The sequence below is a fragment of the Falco rusticolus genome, chromosome 8 (genome assembly GCF_015220075.1).
Source record: "Falco rusticolus isolate bFalRus1 chromosome 8, bFalRus1.pri, whole genome shotgun sequence".
NCBI lineage: Eukaryota > Metazoa > Chordata > Aves > Falconiformes > Falconidae > Falco > Falco rusticolus.
Genome location: NC_051194.1, coordinates 54,457,541 through 54,465,873, shown reverse-complemented (window position 1 = coordinate 54,465,873; position 8,333 = coordinate 54,457,541).

Sequence of the window (8,333 nt, the reverse complement as noted above, 5' to 3'; positions counted from 1 at the left end):
AGGAACTGCTAGACACTGGGCATTCCTCCCTCCCACGTAGGAGGGAACCAAGGAAGCACAACAGCAGCTGTGTCACTCTTGCCTAGAGAAGGAAGGAACAGAAAGTGCACTAATTGACCCTAACACTGCAGGAGCCAGCATATATACTCAACTGCCACCTCACAGCATCAGCCCAAGACTCTGAAGATTTGCCATCCACTCAGAAGCATCTCCAACACTTTTACACAATGTGATTATTTCGTATTACTGAGGTGCCTGACATCTTCATATAACACTGCTTGGGTCCTTCACGTGGTTGCTAGCCCCAGCCTTCATGCTGTGATGGCAAACCCAAGAGGAGAAAGTTTGGCAAAGATGTCTGCTTTCTGCTCACATCATGAAGCCCTCTCAGCCTTCATATCCATCTTCTTTAGTACTGAGGTATTAAAAAGCCACAGTGTGTACAACACTCCTGTCTGAACAAACTCCACAAAGATAACCCTCCCAGTGACATAAACTTGCTTCCACACCAAAATATTTTCCTTTTTCACATAGCTCCCCTCTTATGGTATTTCATACCATTAATACAAGAACAATCAGCAGGTTTTCAACTAAACCTTCTCGGGTTTTAAATACAACATGTTCAAACAGTCTTCTTCAAAGTACTGTCTTAACTATTCAGGCAGTTCTGCTGCAGATTTAAATCTACTCCCTTCTTCTGCTGGGGAGACTGACTTTTATAGGGATACAAGGAAGTACACAAATGCGTAGTGAAGAAAAGGTGCTTCCTTAGTAACCTATTACTTCTCATTTACATTCTCATTTACCCAGACACTTACATTTACTTCAAAATAAATTCTGAAATGTTGCTGAAAATACAAAATTTCACTCTGACATCTACTTTCTAGATTAATTGACACAGTATATATCAAACCATGGTTTATCAGAGCATTAAACTGAACTTTCTATAACCATGGGAGGATGGTATAGATTAGTTCATAAACATTTCATTTCTCCCTCAATGTAGCAATAATGGGTAGCAGCATTCCTAAATCAAACTGTTTATTGCAAAAGAAAGGCTATTGCCAATCCTCTGGAAAGGCCTTGCACTAAGAAATGAGTAAGGGAGATTGATAAAAGCAATAAAAATGTATGTGCATATTTCCTCAGCAGCATGAAAAACATTTCAAGAGGGATTGTTCATGCTGGTTAAAAGATACAGCAATGATAATTATGATTTGCCATTATACTTTTAAACAAATTTATTTTTACTGTGTCCCCATAGTTTACATACGCTCTTTATTTTCTTAAGGGTGTACGGTCTTCTGTTGGATGGAATGCATTTAGGCACAGAGAAATGTCACAGGGTGAACTGCAGCTAGTGGCATGGCTCTGAAGGAATTCAGCTCCTGCCCAACCCCACAAACATCCACTGAAGCTCACTTGGCCTCTTCATGGTCTCCTGAGTGAAAATGGGCAACAAGGAACACATTAAGAAAGAGACCAGGACAGGTGGACAGCACACAGTCTTGAGAAAGCCAATGACAAAAGCAGCACCTGCTTTTCGTGGCTCCTCAGTTATGTTCTCTGAAGCCATCTGGAACATTTTTCTTTGGTGCACTGTTCTCTGTGCTGACCTTTTCCCTTCATACCTCCCAGTTGTATGCCAGGGCCAAAATGGACAACTGCTGTGCCTCTGGTCTACATCAGAGCACATCGGTCTGAACAATTTCCAACCTCTTTTGAGCATACTTAGCAGGGTAGTGCTATGTAGTACAGATCACATCCATTTTCCATGAAGGTAGACCCTTAAGAGGATCAGAAGTCAGGAGGAATGCATAACACTGCTTTTGTCTCACCAAGTTTGGCCACACTGGAGCTTATTTTTCTAGGGCTCTGCTACAAGGACCAAGAGATCATGAGTGAACCCCACGCATCACATGGAATAAAAGCAAAACTCTCTTTCATGGTTGCCATCAAACATGTGAAGCAGGTTTCGAAGTGAAAAGGTGAAGAAACAAAGCACCCATAATTTGTTATATTTGGGAAACAACAAGTCTCATGTATTTAAGCCAATCATAATTGCAGGGTTTTGGACTTGAAACTTGATTCACACTTCATGTAGACTTGCAGTTGGGAGCAACAGAATGCTTGCACTGTGGGGAAGGAGCCTTGTGATAAGACCTATTTTTTAAAAAGTTCCTTTTCAGAATAGAAGTATTATTTAATTCAAAGCCCTTTCTGGAACTGGCACAGTTGCATGATTTTCTTTTAAAAATCTCTACAGCATAGCCATGCTTAACTTTTCACAGCAGGATGTAAAGAAAGAGAAAATACTGAAGAAACCCTACAGTCAGGTATAGCTTGTAGGAAAGTCAGTATAGCACAGAGTTCACAACCTCAAAATTTAACCTTTATTGTCACAAACGGCCCAATCAGATTTCTCCTTCATTTCGCAACCTCTGTATACACTTCAAAGCAGCATGACAGTGATTGTCTCTGCCCACAGCTACAGTAAGTGTGGTGGTATTTACTTTCCTACAAACTACCTAAGTAGCTAGTCCTAACAACATAACCCTCATCCACCCTGCAGTAAGTTCATCATGTCTGGGGACACCACATAGTATTAAACGTTTGGAGAGAGGCTACAGAGTGCCTATGGGTCAATTTTAAAGTCTTACAAGAAATTATGACAAAGGCCTTAAAATAGCTACTAACGAATAAATTGCCATCCACCCCATCATTAAAGTGCATAATAGTGCAGAGATCCACTTCTCAAAGTAAGCAAATGAAGTTTCTAGTCTGTTTTCCAGAGTTCCTGGTACTCAGGACTTACAAGATGTCTCTTTTCACTGAGTGGAAGCTCCACTTCCCAGGCTCTTAGACCCCATTAACTAAGCTCTTTTCCAGGGCTCAAGGAAACACATGCTCTGCTGAATCTCAAAAGCCCTTGCAAAAACAAAAGAAAGCTATATGTCCTTCCAGGTAAAAGTGATTAATTGCTTCCTACAGTCTTGTTACAGAAGATACACATATCCTAAACCAGGTATCATTCAAGGAATGACATGAACATTGTGTATGTTAACATGCCACATATACCTGGCACATCAGAGGAAATCGGGGATGGGATTTTATGCTCACTCCTTAGGCTATTACGGTTCTCACCTTTATCAATTCAGAGACACAAAAGAGGAAAACTTATTTTGGTTTTATCTTTCTAAATATTAGCTCTCCAGACTGTTTGTTCAGGAAAGCATTTTCTTTGGGAGACAAAGACGGATCAATTTTTTACTCCATGCTATACTGAACACTACCATTTTTCAGGTTGTTCTCCTCCATGTAAATGACAGTACTTTTTAACTGCCTCATTAGTTTAAAAGTGGTTTCAGTTCAGAGTTTCTTATCTGTAACATTCTTGTATATCTGAAAAAGCTAAGTTTGTTTTTAGAAGACAACAAATTTAACTTACAAATAATTTAACTTACAAAGTTTCCTCTGGCCTGCTCCTTAGTGATGCAGGAACATATCTGATCTCCTGAGCCAGGGTTGATGTTATAACTGTATTTTTTGCACATCCCTGAGGGAAAAAACACCAACAATCAGTTGAACTCGTAGGGGCCACCACACACAGCAAGAATGAATGCATTTGCAGAAAAGCAGGACTGAACTACTTCTTCAGCAAGTTTGCTAAGGTTGTGGAACAAGCCATGCAGAGAAGACAGGCCAGTATCTACACAAGGTCAGAGTGTAGCCCTACAATCACAAGGCAGCCTTGCTAATCACCACAGTGGTAACACAACCATCCTAGCATACCTTTCTACAGCCTCTGAGCTCAACACCTACACCTGTGCAAGGGTGGTGCTTAGCTAATTCAGCTTCTTGAGAGCCAAAAAGCATCTGTTAAAGAAATCCTTCTTTCTTCAGTGCAGATAAAACCCATTACATTAATTTGTCCAGTTCAGCAGCAGCTTCTATCACACCATTTCCGCCAAATTTAGTGCTACTCTCTTGCATACAGACTAATTCTCTCCCAGCCCCTTGCTAAAACAGGGATAAGAAAACTTACTTTTCAATTTGCCTGGACTAACAGGTACAGCTCCTGGTCTCTGTGTCTAACATAATTAGCACAAAGCATGGGAATGAGTTCATACCACAAGCTGAAACCAAGACCTCTCAAACTCCTGTCACAACACCAACTCTGAATTGGTGAGAATGTTTTCAGTTAATGGCTGAGTTAGGCTGGATTTCAGCTGAAGATCTGCGGAGGAAATGCTGAGTAGCTTGTTAGAGCTACTGTATCCAAACCCTCAATGATGGTTAATTGAAATTAAACATATATATTTTGCACATAAAAAATCTATGTTAGAAGAGCAGAAAAGCTATAGAATTCAGGATTAGGAAACCCTAACATCAAAGTTACTTGGCACTTATAAACAAAAACCCAGTAGTTCATGAAGGCTGATCTCAGCGTTATCTTTATCGTTTGAGTTCTATCAAACCATCAGCTTTCTATCTATGACAAACCAGAGTTCTATCAACAGAGCAGCTTTCTCCCAAAGGCCAAACAAATAATGAACAGGAAGCCTGAAACTGTAAGCATCAATACTGCTTGAATAGGGACACTTTAAAATACTATTGGAAGTGCATATGCCACCATGTAGGAAGCCCCTCATTTTGATTCTGATATAATTAAAAATACATTTTAATAAAAATATTTATAAAAATATATTCATCCGTATACAAATACGATACTGATTACACATACAGGGAGTAGCCTTGTTCTGGGAAGATGATGCCATACTTGCACAGCCCTATTTCACACAATACTTTCAACCTTCAGCAACACTAGAAGTATATTAAGATTTGCTGTTTTCAGCAAATGCCTTTATGTGCCTTTTATATTCACAACCTGCTGCTCTGATCTATGTTACTTGAAAGTTAAGTGCATTTTTAATGGTCTGCAGCTGATTTATGTAGCTCTGATCAAAAGACAAACTTTGCTGAAAATTTGAATTCTTCATAGCCATACTGCAGAAGTTTTATCCTGTGCCACATGCTAAAGTGAATACAGACTGACAAACATCTGAGTAGCTGAAGTTTCCTTCTTAGGTATCAGACTTAAATTCTCCCTACAGAGGAAACCAGGACTTCAGTCTGTAACTTCCAGTCTTCACTGGGAATGCTCCCTGAAACAGATTTTTAAATAATTTACTGAGCAACTCGTACAGTCTTGCTGCAAATCACTAGTGCCACATGCTGAAAGCTGCTGACAGCTATCCAACTAACAAAGACATGCTGGCACAGGTTTCAGGACAATATACTAGACTGGCAACCCTTTTAAAACTGATATTTTGAAGTTTCACGTTAAAAGACCTGAGGAAAAACAGAATCTGATCCCATGGTGAGAAAGCACCTGCCACCACAATCTTCAGGCCTGCCAAGTCATGTTCTCAGCTCACGAGACTCACACACCTGACATCCATGTCCTTCTCCCTGCCAATACCCAGCTATCACTGGACCTCACACACAAATCTTGGAGGTCTCTGGCATCTCTCTGGTCCTCTAAGTCACATGCTGAAGGATGTGGCTCTCCTGGTAGCAGTGTTCCTATATGCCACGTGGTCAGAAAGCAAGAGTGCAATTGTGGTGCCCTGACAGGATGGAGGAACGAGAGCTAGTTACCAGGGGCCCATGCCCTCAGGAGGCTCACTTGAAAGCACACACATCAGCTGCACCCCATCTCTTGCTGTCACATTATGTTGCACCCACATGACTAAACCTGTGTGACCCCATGCAAAGGCACACTAAGGAGAGTCACATATCAAGGGAGAAGTAAGCTGAGAGCTCTGCGTCTTATTCCAGCTTACCCTGCACTATAATGCCAACATTAAAAAGTTGGACTAAGAACATGCAGGTCCCCTGATGGGCAGACGTGCTAAATTGGCACCTGGGTTCTTCTTGAAAGAAGACAGCATACAAGCTTTAAATAACCTACCCAGAAACCAAACCTCTGGGCTATTCATATCAGACATGAATAGTTGGACACACTCTGTGACACAGGCTGAAAGTCTAAAAAGGGATAAAGTGCTTTGTGAGAGGGGTCAGTGCTGTGTCAAACTTCTGGTCAGATCCTGCAGCTTGGCTTTACAGACAGTATCACCATCACATGTAGCAGGACAGAGGAATACACATAACCATAGCTCTTTTAACAGGAGTCTTTACTATCCAAATACATAGACAGCCATCTGGCAGAAATCACCTTTAGGGCTTGTACATGGTGTTTACCAGCTGTCAGACGACCTCTTCTGAATGACTAATCAGCCAAGAGGAACACACCTATAAGCAGTTCTTCCACTTCAGATTTGTACCTTGGATATAAAAAAATTATTTAAAGAACAAGTACATGCCAATGGCACAGGAAAAGCTCTGAGAAAAATTAGGACATTTGCATCCAAGGGCTGCATTAACAGGTAGTTTTCCACATGAAGTCCAGCACACCTAGACCTGGTGGAGAACACTCTTCCACAGCAACAAATGCTCCTGCAGACATAATAGGAATAATGATGCCCTAGCTCAGTAATATACATAGAAGGTTTTAGGTGACTTGTTTGACAGAAAAAAATGTATGCAATGGGATATTTTTTCTCAGTTCCTTTAAAAATTCTTTTACTTGCAGTGGGAATGAAAGACATATATAAATTCTAAAAAAAGGATAATTCCTTTTATATGGTTCTTCTGACCTCAGTATACTTGTACAGCCCTCATGTCTGGAGAATAAGTACTCCTCAGATGAACAACAGGAATATTAAGTTTGACCAAAACTAAAACAAATTTAATTTTAAACTGTCTTACCCACAGAGCTTCACTTAAATGCTTTTTCTTCAGTTAACCTACATCTCCCTTATTTACTAACTGTGTATCTTGCAAGGCCATGGACTTTTTTTTTTTAAGCAAGATAATGCTTTAAATTATGTTCACTGTAGTAAACATGTTAGATATTGCTCCCAACAAAGCAGGCACTGAAGTGAATACACATTCTTTCCAGCTGTAGCAATGACCTAACAACACTGGAAATCATAAAAAAACCCCAACACGTAAATGGGTGACTCAAAAGACACTTCAACCAAATCAATTTGTAACAAAGCCCAAGTGTCACAGAGTCCTCAGGTCAGGGCAGTAAGACATTGTATGGGAGCCCACTGACTTGGTATCTTTACATCATGTTGGCAACACTTCCAGAGTGGTGGATATTGCTGGTGCTGGGTATGACCGGGGGATACCATGTTTTTCAGTGTAACATACATATCTCTAGCAGTTTGGAGTCTCAAAGGAATAAGTTTACCACTAACCACACAATATGAGAATAGAGGAGCTACTAATTTGGGAGAATTTACACCCAATAACATACAGCAAACCATATTCCTCTCCTGAACCATTAATACAAAAGGTCAGGAAGGACAGAGAGGCCAATTACTAGTATAGGAGATGACTGTAACAAAGAAAAAGCATCACCATTAAGAGGGGGGAAATCAGAATTAGAGACTAACCCTATGACTATACCCACACAAGGAATGGAGGTGCAGGGACCAGACTGTGCTGGGAAGGGATACATCACTTACACCGCTGTCACTTAAGCCTGGCCATGCTGTGTCTCTGTTAAGTCCCATTAGGCTGCTGCAAGAAAAGCACAATCCCAAACTGGAAACAACATCTAGAAGGTGGCCATGAATGCATTTGCACTCAGTGGCCATGAATGCATTTGCACTCTCTGCCCTCCTGCAGTATATATTTCTACTCTGTTTCCTGCAAACACATGCCAAAAAAAAAAAAAAAAAGAAAAAGAAAAAGAAAAAAAAGGTTCTTAATGTCCCATTTTTTACAACCACCCTTCTTTCCCCAAAAAACAGTATGAAAAAATGTCAGTCTTTGCTGCTGTTTGAGGCATTTCCTGATCGCAGGAACTGACACTCGAAACCCAGACAAAGTTTGCCTTTCTGTGGCTTATGGCAGGATCTACCATCTTTCAGCTCCCTTATCACTTTACCCTGTGCGTGGGTGGTAGGATATGTCCTGCCAGATCTTCCTGCTGCAACAAAGCCACCGAGACTGTAAACTGGGTGACCAGGCATCCCTGTGAATGAAAATCTCCCTGTCAGCCTCCTGCCGGTTAACAGACCAAGGTGGTGGGCTCACCCTGGAGCCTCCACCAGACCAAGGAGGGCACTCCCTGGGAGGCTCTACCTGATGGGACCTCGCAGGCATGCCCAAATCTCACCTCTGGGCATGCAGATTCAGTAATTCCTACCAAACTCTGTTTTACTTCTTTCCTCTCAACTGCCCCTGCATGGTCCTCT